This window comes from Struthio camelus, chromosome 29 (genome assembly GCF_040807025.1).
Source record: "Struthio camelus isolate bStrCam1 chromosome 29, bStrCam1.hap1, whole genome shotgun sequence".
NCBI classification, from domain to species: Eukaryota; Metazoa; Chordata; class Aves; order Struthioniformes; family Struthionidae; genus Struthio; species Struthio camelus.
Window position 1 is genome coordinate 6,474,529 of NC_090970.1, and position 12,399 is coordinate 6,486,927.

Sequence of the window (12,399 nt, forward strand, 5' to 3'; positions counted from 1 at the left end):
CACAGGTCCCCACAAAGAGCTGCAAGGCGGGCGCCCACCTTTTTGGCCCTGCCATGCACACGGCTCTCCCACTACCACTCCCGGCCTCCTTTCCCTCACCTCCTCCAAATCACCAATGACCTCCTCACACTTGACCACCTGCCTGGCCACCCTCCTCCAACCCCTTCCTAACCACTCCACACGGCCACCAGGTGGTGCAATGCCTCATCCCATTCCACCTTCACATGCTTCGGCCACACTCACAACAAGGGCCTAGCTCGCTTTCCTCCCCTCCTCACACCTTCCCACCAGAGCACCCACCCTCCTCCCACACCTGACTAACATGCACAGGTCCCCACAAAGAGCTGCAAGGCGCCCACCTTTTTGGCCCTGCCATGCACACGGCTCTCCCACTACCACTCCCGGCCTCCTTTCCCTCACCTCCTCCAAATCACCAATGACCTCCTCACACTTGACCACCTGCCTGGCCACCCTCCTCCAACCCCTTCCTAACCACTCCACACGGCCACCACGCGGCGCAATGCCTCATCCCATTCCACCTTCACATGCTTCGGCCACACTCACAACAAGGGCCTAGCTCGCTTTCCTCCCCTCCTCACACCTTCCCACCAGAGCACCCACCCTCCTCCCACACCTGACTAACATGCACAGGTCCCCACAAAGAGCTGCAAGGCGCCCACCTTTTTGGCCCTGCCATGCACAAGGCTCTCCCACTACCACTCCCGTCCTCCTTTCCCTCACCTCCTCCAAATCACCAATGACCTCCTCACACTTGACCACCTGCCTGGCCACCCTCCTCCAACCCCTTCCTAACCACTCCACACGGCCACCAGGTGGTGCAATGCCTCATCCCATTCCACCTTCACATGCTTCGGCCACACTCACAACAAGGGCCTAGCTCGCTTTCCTCCCCTCCTCACACCTTCCCACCAGAGCACCCACCCTCCTCCCACACCTGACTAACATGCACAGGTCCCCACAAACAGCAACAAGGCGCCCACCTTTTTGGCCCTGCCATGCACAAGGCTCTCCCACTACCACTCCCGTCCTCCTTTCCCTCACCTCCTCCAAATCACCACTGACCTCCTCACACTTGACCACCTGCCTGGCCACCCTCCTCCAACCCCTTCCTAACCACTCCACACGGCCACCACGCGGCGCAATGCCTCATCCCATTCCACCTTCACATGCTTCAGCCACACTCACAACAAGGGCCTAGCTCGCTTTCCTCCCCTCCTCACACCTTCCCACCAGAGCACCCACCCTCCTCCCACACCTGACTAACATGCACAGGTCCCCACAAAGAGCTGCAAGGCGGGCGCCCACCTTTTTGGCCCTGCCATGCACACGGCTCTCCCACTACCACTCCCGTCCTCCTTTCCCTCACCTCCTCCAAATCACCAATGACCTCCTCACACTTGACCACCTGCCTGGCCACCCTCCTCCAACCCCTTCCTAACCACTCCACACGGCCACCAGGTGGTGCAATGCCTCATCCCATTCCACCTTCACATGCTTCGGCCACACTCACAACAAGGGCCTAGCTCGCTTTCCTCCCCTCCTCACACCTTCCCACCAGAGCACCCACCCTCCTCCCACACCTGACTAACATCTACAGGCCCCCACAAAGAGCTGCAAGGCGGGCGCCTACCTTTTTGGCCCTGCCATGCACACAGCTCTCCCACAACCACTCCCGGCCTCCTTTCCCTCACCTCCTCCAAATCACCAATGACCTCCTCACACTTGACCACCTGCCTGGCCACCCTCCTCCAACCCCTTCCTAACCACTCCACACGGCCACCAGGTGGTGCAATGCCTCATCCCATTCCACCTTCACATGCTTCGGCCACACTCACAACAAGGGCCTAGCTCGCTTTCCTCCCCTCCTCACACCTTCCCACCAGAGCACCCACCCTCCTCCCACACCTGACTAACATGCACAGGTCCCCACAAAGAGCTGCAAGGCGGGCGCCCACCTTTTTGGCCCTGCCATGCACACGGCTCTCCCACTACCACTCCCGGCCTCCTTTCCCTCACCTCCTCCAAATCACCAATGACCTCCTCACACTTGCCCACCTGCCTGGCCACCCTCCTCCAACCCCTTCCTAACCACTCCACACGGCCACCACGCGGCGCAATGCCTCATCCCATTCCACCTTCACATGCTTCGGCCACACTCACAACAAGGGCCTAGCTCGCTTTCCTCCCCTCCTCACACCTTCCCACCAGAGCACCCACCCTCCTCCCACACCTGACTAACATGCACAGGTCCCCACAAAGAGCTGCAAGGCGCCTACCTTTTTGGCCCTGCCATGCACACGGCTCTCCCACTACCACTCCCGTCCTCCTTTCCCTCACCTCCTCCAAATCACCAATGACCTCCTCACACTTGACCACCTGCCTGGCCACCCTCCTCCAACCCCTTCCTAACCACTCCACACGGCCAACAGGCGGTGCAATGCCTCATCCCATTCCACCTTCACATGCTTCGGCCACACTCACAACAAGGGCCTAGCTCGCTTTCCTCCCCTCCTCACACCTTCCCACCAGAGCACCCACCCTCCTCCCACACCTGACTAACATGCATAGACCCCCGCAAACAGCAACAAGGCCCCCACTCTTTTCGCCCTACCATCCATACACCTCTCCCACAACCACTCCCGGCCTCCTTTCCCTCACCTCCTCCAAATCACCAATGACCTCCTCACACTTGCCCACCTGCCTGGCCACCCTCCTCCAACCCCTTCCTAACCACTCCACACGGCCACCACGCGGCGCAATGCCTCATCCCATTCCACCTTCACATGCTTTGGCCACACTCACAACAAGGGCCTAGCTCGCTTTCCTCCCCTCCTCACACCTTCCCACCAGAGCACCCACCCTCCTTCCACACCTGACTAACATGCATAGACCCCCGCAAACAGCAACAAGGCGCCCACCTTTTTGGCCCTGCCATGCACACGGCTCTCCCACTACCACTCCCGTCCTCCTTTCCCTCACCTCCTCCAAATCACCACTGACCTCCTCACACTTGACCACCTGCCTGGCCACCCTCCTCCAACCCCTTCCTAACCACTCCACACGGCCACCAGGTGGTGCAATGCCTCATCCCATTCCACCTTCACATGCTTCGGCCACACTCACAACAAGGGCCTAGCTCGCTTTCCTCCCCTCCTCACACCTTCCCACCAGAGCACCCACCCTCCTCCCACACCTGACTAACATGCACAGGTCCCCACAAAGAGCTGTAAGGCGCCCACCTTTTTGGCCCTGCCATGCACACGGCTCTCCCACTACCACTCCCAGCCTCCTTTCCCTCACCTCCTCCAAATCACCAATGACCTCCTCACACTTGACCACCCGCCTGGCCACCCTCCTCCAACCCCTTCCTAACCACTCCACACGGCCACCAGGTGGTGCAATGCCTCATCCCATTCCACCTTCACATGCTTCGGCCACACTCACAACAAGGGCCTAGCTCGCTTTCCTCCCCTCCTCACACCTTCCCACCAGAGCACCCACCCTCCTCCCACACCTGACTAACATGCACAGGTCCCCACAAAGAGCTGCAAGGCGGGCGCCCACCTTTTTGGCCCTGCCATGCACATGGCTCTCCCACTACCACTCCCGGCCTACTTTCCCTCACCTCCTCCAAATCACCAATGACCTCCTCACACTTGACCACCTGCCTGGCCACCCTCCTCCAACCCCTTCCTAACCACTCCACACGGCCACCAGGCGGGGCAATGCCTCATCCCATTCCACCTTCACATGCTTCGGCCACACTCACAACAAGGGCCTAGCTCGCTTTCCTCCCCTCCTCACACCTTCCCACCAGAGCACCCACCCTCCTCCCACACCTGACTAACATGCACAGGTCCCCACAAAGAGCTGCAAGGCGGGCGCCTACCTTTTTGGCCCTGCCATGCACACGGCTCTCCCACTACCACTCCCGTCCTCCTTTCCCTCACCTCCTCCAAATCACCAATGACCTCCTCACACTTGACCACCTGCCTGGCCACCCTCCTCCAACCCCTTCCTAACCACTCCACACGGCCACCAGGTGGTGCAATGCCTCATCCCATTCCACCTTCACATGCTTCGGCCACACTCACAACAAGGGCCTAGCTCGCTTTCCTCCCCTCCTCACACCTTCCCACCAGAGCACCCACCCTCCTCCCACACCTGACTAACATGCACAGGTCCCCACAAAGAGCTGCAAGGCGGGCGCCCACCTTTTTGGCCCTGCCATGCACACGGCTCTCCCACTACCACTCCCGGCCTCCTTTCCCTCACCTCCTCCAAATCACCAATGACCTCCTCACACTTGACCACCTGCCTGGCCACCCTCCTCCAACCCCTTCCTAACCACTCCACACGGCCACCAGGTGGTGCAATGCCTCATCCCATTCCACCTTCACATGCTTCGGCCACACTCACAACAAGGGCCTAGCTCGCTTTCCTCCCCTCCTCACACCTTCCCACCAGAGCACCCACCCTCCTCCCACACCTGACTAACATGCACAGGTCCCCACAAAGAGCTGCAAGGCGGGCGCCCACCTTTTTGGCCCTGCCATGCACACGGCTCTCCCACTACCACTCCCGGCCTCCTTTCCCTCACCTCCTCCAAATCACCAATGACCTCCTCACACTTGACCACCTGCCTGGCCACCCTCCTCCAACCCCTTCCTAACCACTCCACACGGCCACCACGCGGCGCAATGCCTCATCCCATTCCACCTTCACATGCTTCGGCCACACTCACAACAAGGGCCTAGCTCGCTTTCCTCCCCTCCTCACACCTTCCCACCAGAGCACCCACCCTCCTCCCACACCTGACTAACATGCACAGGTCCCCACAAAGAGCTGCAAGGCGCCCACCTTTTTGGCCCTGCCATGCACACGGCTCTCCCACTACCACTCCCGGCCTCCTTTCCCTCACCTCCTCCAAATCACCAATGACCTCCTCACACTTGACCACCTGCCTGGCCACCCTCCTCCAACCCCTTCCTAACCACTCCACACGGCCACCACGCGGCGCAATGCCTCATCCCATTCCACCTTCACATACTTCGGCCACACTCACAACAAGGGCCTAGCTCGCTTTCCTCCCCTCCTCACACCTTCCCACCAGAGCACCCACCCTCCTCCCACACCTGACTAACATGCACAGGTCCCCACAAAGAGCTGCAAGGCGGGCGCCCACCTTTTTGGCCCTGCCATGCACACGGCTCTCCCACTACCACTCCCGGCCTCCTTTCCCTCACCTCCTCCAAATCACCAATGACCTCCTCACACTTGACCACCTGCCTGGCCACCCTCCTCCAACCCCTTCCTAACCACTCCACACGGCCACCAGGCGGTGCAATGCCTCATCCCATTCCACCTTCACATGCTTCGGCCACACTCACAACAAGGGCCTAGCTCGCTTTCCTCCCCTCCTCACACCTTCCCACCAGAGCACCCACCCTCCTTCCACACCTGACTAACATGCACAGGTCCCCACAAAGAGCTGCAAGGCGCCCACCTTTTTGGCCCTGCCATGCACACGGCTCTCCCACTACCACTCCCGGCCTCCTTTCCCTCACCTCCTCCAAATCACCAATGACCTCCTCACACTTGACCACCTGCCTGGCCACCCTCCTCCAACCCCTTCCTAACCACTCCACATGGCCACCAGGCGGTGCAATGCCTCATCCCATTCCACCTTCACATGCTTCGGCCACACTCACAACAAGGGCCTAGCTCGCTTTCCTCCCCTCCTCACACCTTCCCACCAGAGCACCCACCCTCCTCCCACACCTGACTAACATGCACAGGTCCCCACAAAGAGCTGCAAGGCGCCCACCTTTTTGGCCCTGCCATACACACGGCTCTCCCACAACCACTCCCGTCCTCCTTTCCCTCACCTCCTCCAAATCACCAATGACCTCCTCACACTTGACCACCTGCCTGGCCACCCTCCTCCAACCCCTTCCTAACCACACCACACGGCCACCACGCGGCGCAATGCCTCATCCCATTCCACCTTCACATGCTTCGGCCACACTCACAACAAGGGCCTAGCTCGCTTTCCTCCCCTCCTCACACCTTCCCACCAGAGCACCCACCCTCCTCCCACACCTGACTAACATGCACAGGTCCCCACAAAGAGCTGCAAGGCGGGCGCCCACCTTTTTGGCCCTGCCATGCACACGGCTCTCCCACTACCACTCCCGGCCTCCTTTCCCTCACCTCCTCCAAATCACCAATGACCTCCTCACACTTGCCCACCTGCCTGGCCACCCTCCTCCAACCCCTTCCTAACCACTCCACACGGCCACCAGGCGGGGCAATGCCTCATCCCATTCCACCTTCACATGCTTTGGCCACACTCACAACAAGGGCCTAGCTCGCTTTCCTCCCCTCCTCACACCTTCCCACCAGAGCACCCACCCTCCTTCCACACCTGACTAAATGCATAGACCCCCGCAAACAGCAACAAGGCGCCCACCTTTTTGGCCCTGCCATGCACACGGCTCTCCCACTACCACTCCCGGCCTCCTTTCCCTCACCTCCTCCAAATCACCAATGACCTCCTCACACTTGACCACCTGCCTGGCCACCCTCCTCCAACCCCTTCCTAACCACTCCACACGGCCACCACGCGGCGCAATGCCTCATCCCATTCCACCTTCACATGCTTCGGCCACACTCACAACAAGGGCCTAGCTCGCTTTCCTCCCCTCCTCACACCTTCCCACCAGAGCACCCACCCTCCTCCCACACCTGACTAACATGCACAGGGCCCCACAAAGAGCTGCAAGGCGCCCACCTTTTTGGCCCTGCCATGCACACGGCTCTCCCACTACCACTCCCGGCCTCCTTTCCCTCACCTCCTCCAAATCACCAATGACCTCCTCACACTTGACCACCTGCCTGGCCACCCTCCTCCAACCCCTTCCTAACCACTCCACACGGCCACCACGCGGCGCAATGCCTCATCCCATTCCACCTTCACATACTTCGGCCACACTCACAACAAGGGCCTAGCTCGCTTTCCTCCCCTCCTCACACCTTCCCACCAGAGCACCCACCCTCCTCCCACACCTGACTAACATGCACAGGTCCCCACAAAGAGCTGCAAGGCGGGCGCCCACCTTTTTGGCCCTGCCATGCACACGGCTCTCCCACTACCACTCCCGGCCTCCTTTCCCTCACCTCCTCCAAATCACCAATGACCTCCTCACACTTGACCACCTGCCTGGCCACCCTCCTCCAACCCCTTCCTAACCACTCCACATGGCCACCAGGCGGTGCAATGCCTCATCCCATTCCACCTTCACATGCTTCGGCCACACTCACAACAAGGGCCTAGCTCGCTTTCCTCCCCTCCTCACACCTTCCCACCAGAGCACCCACCCTCCTCCCACACCTGACTAACATGCACAGGTCCCCACAAAGAGCTGCAAGGCGCCCACCTTTTTGGCCCTGCCATACACACGGCTCTCCCACAACCACTCCCGTCCTCCTTTCCCTCACCTCCTCCAAATCACCAATGACCTCCTCACACTTGACCACCTGCCTGGCCACCCTCCTCCAACCCCTTCCTAACCACTCCACACGGCCACCACGCGGCGCAATGCCTCATCCCATTCCACCTTCACATGCTTCGGCCACACTCACAACAAGGGCCTAGCTCGCTTTCCTCCCCTCCTCACACCTTCCCACCAGAGCACCCACCCTCCTCCCACACCTGACTAACATGCACAGGTCCCCACAAAGAGCTGCAAGGCGGGCGCCCACCTTTTTGGCCCTGCCATGCACACGGCTCTCCCACTACCACTCCCGGCCTCCTTTCCCTCACCTCCTCCAAATCACCAATGACCTCCTCACACTTGACCACCTGCCTGGCCACCCTCCTCCAACCCCTTCCTAACCACTCCACACGGCCACCAGGTGGTGCAATGCCTCATCCCATTCCACCTTCACATGCTTTGGCCACACTCACAACAAGGGCCTAGCTCGCTTTCCTCCCCTCCTCACACCTTCCCACCAGAGCACCCACCCTCCTTCCACACCTGACTAACATGCATAGACCCCCGCAAACAGCAACAAGGCGCCCACCTTTTTGGCCCTGCCATGCACACGGCTCTCCCACTACCACTCCCGGCCTCCTTTCCCTCACCTCCTCCAAATCACCAATGACCTCCTCACACTTGACCACCTGCCTGGCCACCCTCCTCCAACCCCTTCCTAACCACTCCACACGGCCACCACGCGGCGCAATGCCTCATCCCATTCCACCTTCACATGCTTCGGCCACACTCACAACAAGGGCCTAGCTCGCTTTCCTCCCCTCCTCACACCTTCCCACCAGAGCACCCACCCTCCTCCCACACCTGACTAACATGCACAGGTCCCCACAAAGAGCTGCAAGGCGGGCGCCCACCTTTTTGGCCCTGCCATGCACACGGCTCTCCCACTACCACTCCCGTACTCCTTTCCCTCACCTCCTCCAAATCACCAATGACCTCCTCACACTTGACCACCTGCCTGGCCACCCTCCTCCAACCCCTTCCTAACCACTCCACACGGCCACCAGGTGGTGCAATGCCTCATCCCATTCCACCTTCACATGCTTCGGCCACACTCACAACAAGGGCCTAGCTCGCTTTCCTCCCCTCCTCACACCTTCCCACCAGAGCACCCACCCTCCTCCCACACCTGACTAACATGCACAGGCCCCCACAAAGAGCTGCAAGGCGGGCGCCCACCTTTTTGGCCCTGCCATGCACACGGCTCTCCCACTACCACTCCCGGCCTCCTTTCCCTCACCTCCTCCAAATCACCAATGACCTCCTCACACTTGACCACCTGCCTGGCCACCCTCCTCCAACCCCTTCCTAACCACTCCACACGGCCACCAGGCGGGGCAATGCCTCATCCCATTCCACCTTCACATGCTTCGGCCACACTCACAACAAGGGCCTAGCTCGCTTTCCTCCCCTCCTCACACCTTCCCACCAGAGCACCCACCCTCCTCCCACACCTGACTAACATGCACAGGTCCCCACAAAGAGCTGCAAGGCGGGCGCCTACCTTTTTGGCCCTGCCATGCACACGGCTCTCCCACTACCACTCCCGTCCTCCTTTCCCTCACCTCCTCCAAATCACCAATGACCTCCTCACACTTGACCACCTGCCTGGCCACCCTCCTCCAACCCCTTCCTAACCACTCCACACGGCCACCAGGTGGTGCAATGCCTCATCCCATTCCACCTTCACATGCTTCGGCCACACTCACAACAAGGGCCTAGCTCGCTTTCCTCCCCTCCTCACACCTTCCCACCAGAGCACCCACCCTCCTCCCACACCTGACTAACATGCACAGGTCCCCACAAAGAGCTGCAAGGCGGGCGCCCACCTTTTTGGCCCTGCCATGCACACGGCTCTCCCACTACCACTCCCGGCCTCCTTTCCCTCACCTCCTCCAAATCACCAATGACCTCCTCACACTTGACCACCTGCCTGGCCACCCTCCTCCAACCCCTTCCTAACCACTCCACACGGCCACCACGCGGCGCAATGCCTCATCCCATTCCACCTTCACATGCTTCGGCCACACTCACAACAAGGGCCTAGCTCGCTTTCCTCCCCTCCTCACACCTTCCCACCAGAGCACCCACCCTCCTCCCACACCTGACTAACATGCACAGGTCCCCACAAAGAGCTGCAAGGCGGGCGCCCACCTTTTTGGCCCTGCCATGCACACGGCTCTCCCACTACCACTCCCGGCCTCCTTTCCCTCACCTCCTCCAAATCACCAATGACCTCCTCACACTTGACCACCTGCCTGGCCACCCTCCTCCAACCCCTTCCTAACCACTCCACACGGCCACCACGCGGCGCAATGCCTCATCCCATTCCACCTTCACATGCTTCGGCCACACTCACAACAAGGGCCTAGCTCGCTTTCCTCCCCTCCTCACACCTTCCCACCAGAGCACCCACCCTCCTCCCACACCTGACTAACATGCACAGGTCCCCACAAAGAGCTGCAAGGCGCCCACCTTTTTGGCCCTGCCATGCACACGGCTCTCCCACTACCACTCCCGGCCTCCTTTCCCTCACCTCCTCCAAATCACCAATGACCTCCTCACACTTGACCACCTGCCTGGCCACCCTCCTCCAACCCCTTCCTAACCACTCCACACGGCCACCACGCGGCGCAATGCCTCATCCCATTCCACCTTCACATACTTCGGCCACACTCACAACAAGGGCCTAGCTCGCTTTCCTCCCCTCCTCACACCTTCCCACCAGAGCACCCACCCTCCTCCCACACCTGACTAACATGCACAGGTCCCCACAAAGAGCTGCAAGGCGGGCGCCCACCTTTTTGGCCCTGCCATGCACACGGCTCTCCCACTACCACTCCCGGCCTCCTTTCCCTCACCTCCTCCAAATCACCAATGACCTCCTCACACTTGACCACCTGCCTGGCCACCCTCCTCCAACCCCTTCCTAACCACTCCACACGGCCACCAGGCGGTGCAATGCCTCATCCCATTCCACCTTCACATGCTTCGGCCACACTCACAACAAGGGCCTAGCTCGCTTTCCTCCCCTCCTCACACCTTCCCACCAGAGCACCCACCCTCCTTCCACACTTGACTAACATGCACAGGTCCCCACAAAGAGCTGCAAGGCGCCTACCTTTTTGGCCCTGCCATGCACACGGCTCTCCCACTACCACTCCCGGCCTCCTTTCCCTCACCTCCTCCAAATCACCAATGACCTCCTCACACTTGACCACCTGCCTGGCCACCCTCCTCCAACCCCTTCCTAACCACTCCACATGGCCACCAGGCGGTGCAATGCCTCATCCCATTCCACCTTCACATGCTTCGGCCACACTCACAACAAGGGCCTAGCTCGCTTTCCTCCCCTCCTCACACCTTCCCACCAGAGCACCCACCCTCCTCCCACACCTGACTAACATGCACAGGTCCCCACAAAGAGCTGCAAGGCGCCCACCTTTTTGGCCCTGCCATACACACGGCTCTCCCACAACCACTCCCGTCCTCCTTTCCCTCACCTCCTCCAAATCACCAATGACCTCCTCACACTTGACCACCTGCCTGGCCACCCTCCTCCAACCCCTTCCTAACCACACCACACGGCCACCACGCGGCGCAATGCCTCATCCCATTCCACCTTCACATGCTTCGGCCACACTCACAACAAGGGCCTAGCTCGCTTTCCTCCCCTCCTCACACCTTCCCACCAGAGCACCCACCCTCCTCCCACACCTGACTAACATGCACAGGTCCCCACAAAGAGCTGCAAGGCGGGCGCCCACCTTTTTGGCCCTGCCATGCACACGGCTCTCCCACTACCACTCCCGTCCTCCTTTCCCTCACCTCCTCCAAATCACCAATGACCTCCTCACACTTGACCACCTGCCTGGCCACCCTCCTCCAACCCCTTCCTAACCACTCCACACGGCCACCAGGCGGGGCAATGCCTCATCCCATTCCACCTTCACATGCTTTGGCCACACTCACAACAAGGGCCTAGCTCGCTTTCCTCCCCTCCTCACACCTTCCCACCAGAGCACCCACCCTCCTTCCACACCTGACTAAATGCATAGACCCCCGCAAACAGCAACAAGGCGCCCACCTTTTTGGCCCTGCCATGCACACGGCTCTCCCACTACCACTCCCGTCCTCCTTTCCCTCACCTCCTCCAAATCACCAATGACCTCCTCACACTTGACCACCTGCCTGGCCACCCTCCTCCAACCCCTTCCTAACCACTCCACACGGCCACCACGCGGCGCAATGCCTCATCCCATTCCACCTTCACATACTTCGGCCACACTCACAACAAGGGCCTAGCTCGCTTTCCTCCCCTCCTCACACCTTCCCACCAGAGCACCCACCCTCCTCCCACACCTGACTAACATGCACAGGTCCCCACAAAGAGCTGCAAGGCGGGCGCCCACCTTTTTGGCCCTGCCATGCACACGGCTCTCCCACTACCACTCCCGGCCTCCTTTCCCTCACCTCCTCCAAATCACCAATGACCTCCTCACACTTGACCACCTGCCTGGCCACCCTCCTCCAACCCCTTCCTAACCACTCCACACGGCCACCAGGCGGTGCAATGCCTCATCCCATTCCACCTTCACATGCTTCGGCCACACTCACAACAAGGGCCTAGCTCGCTTTCCTCCCCTCCTCACACCTTCCCACCAGAGCACCCACCCTCCTTCCACACTTGACTAACATGCACAGGTCCCCACAAAGAGCTGCAAGGCGCCTACCTTTTTGGCCCTGCCATGCACACGGCTCTCCCACTACCACTCCCGGCCTCCTTTCCCTCACCTCCTCCAAATCACCAATGACCTCCTCA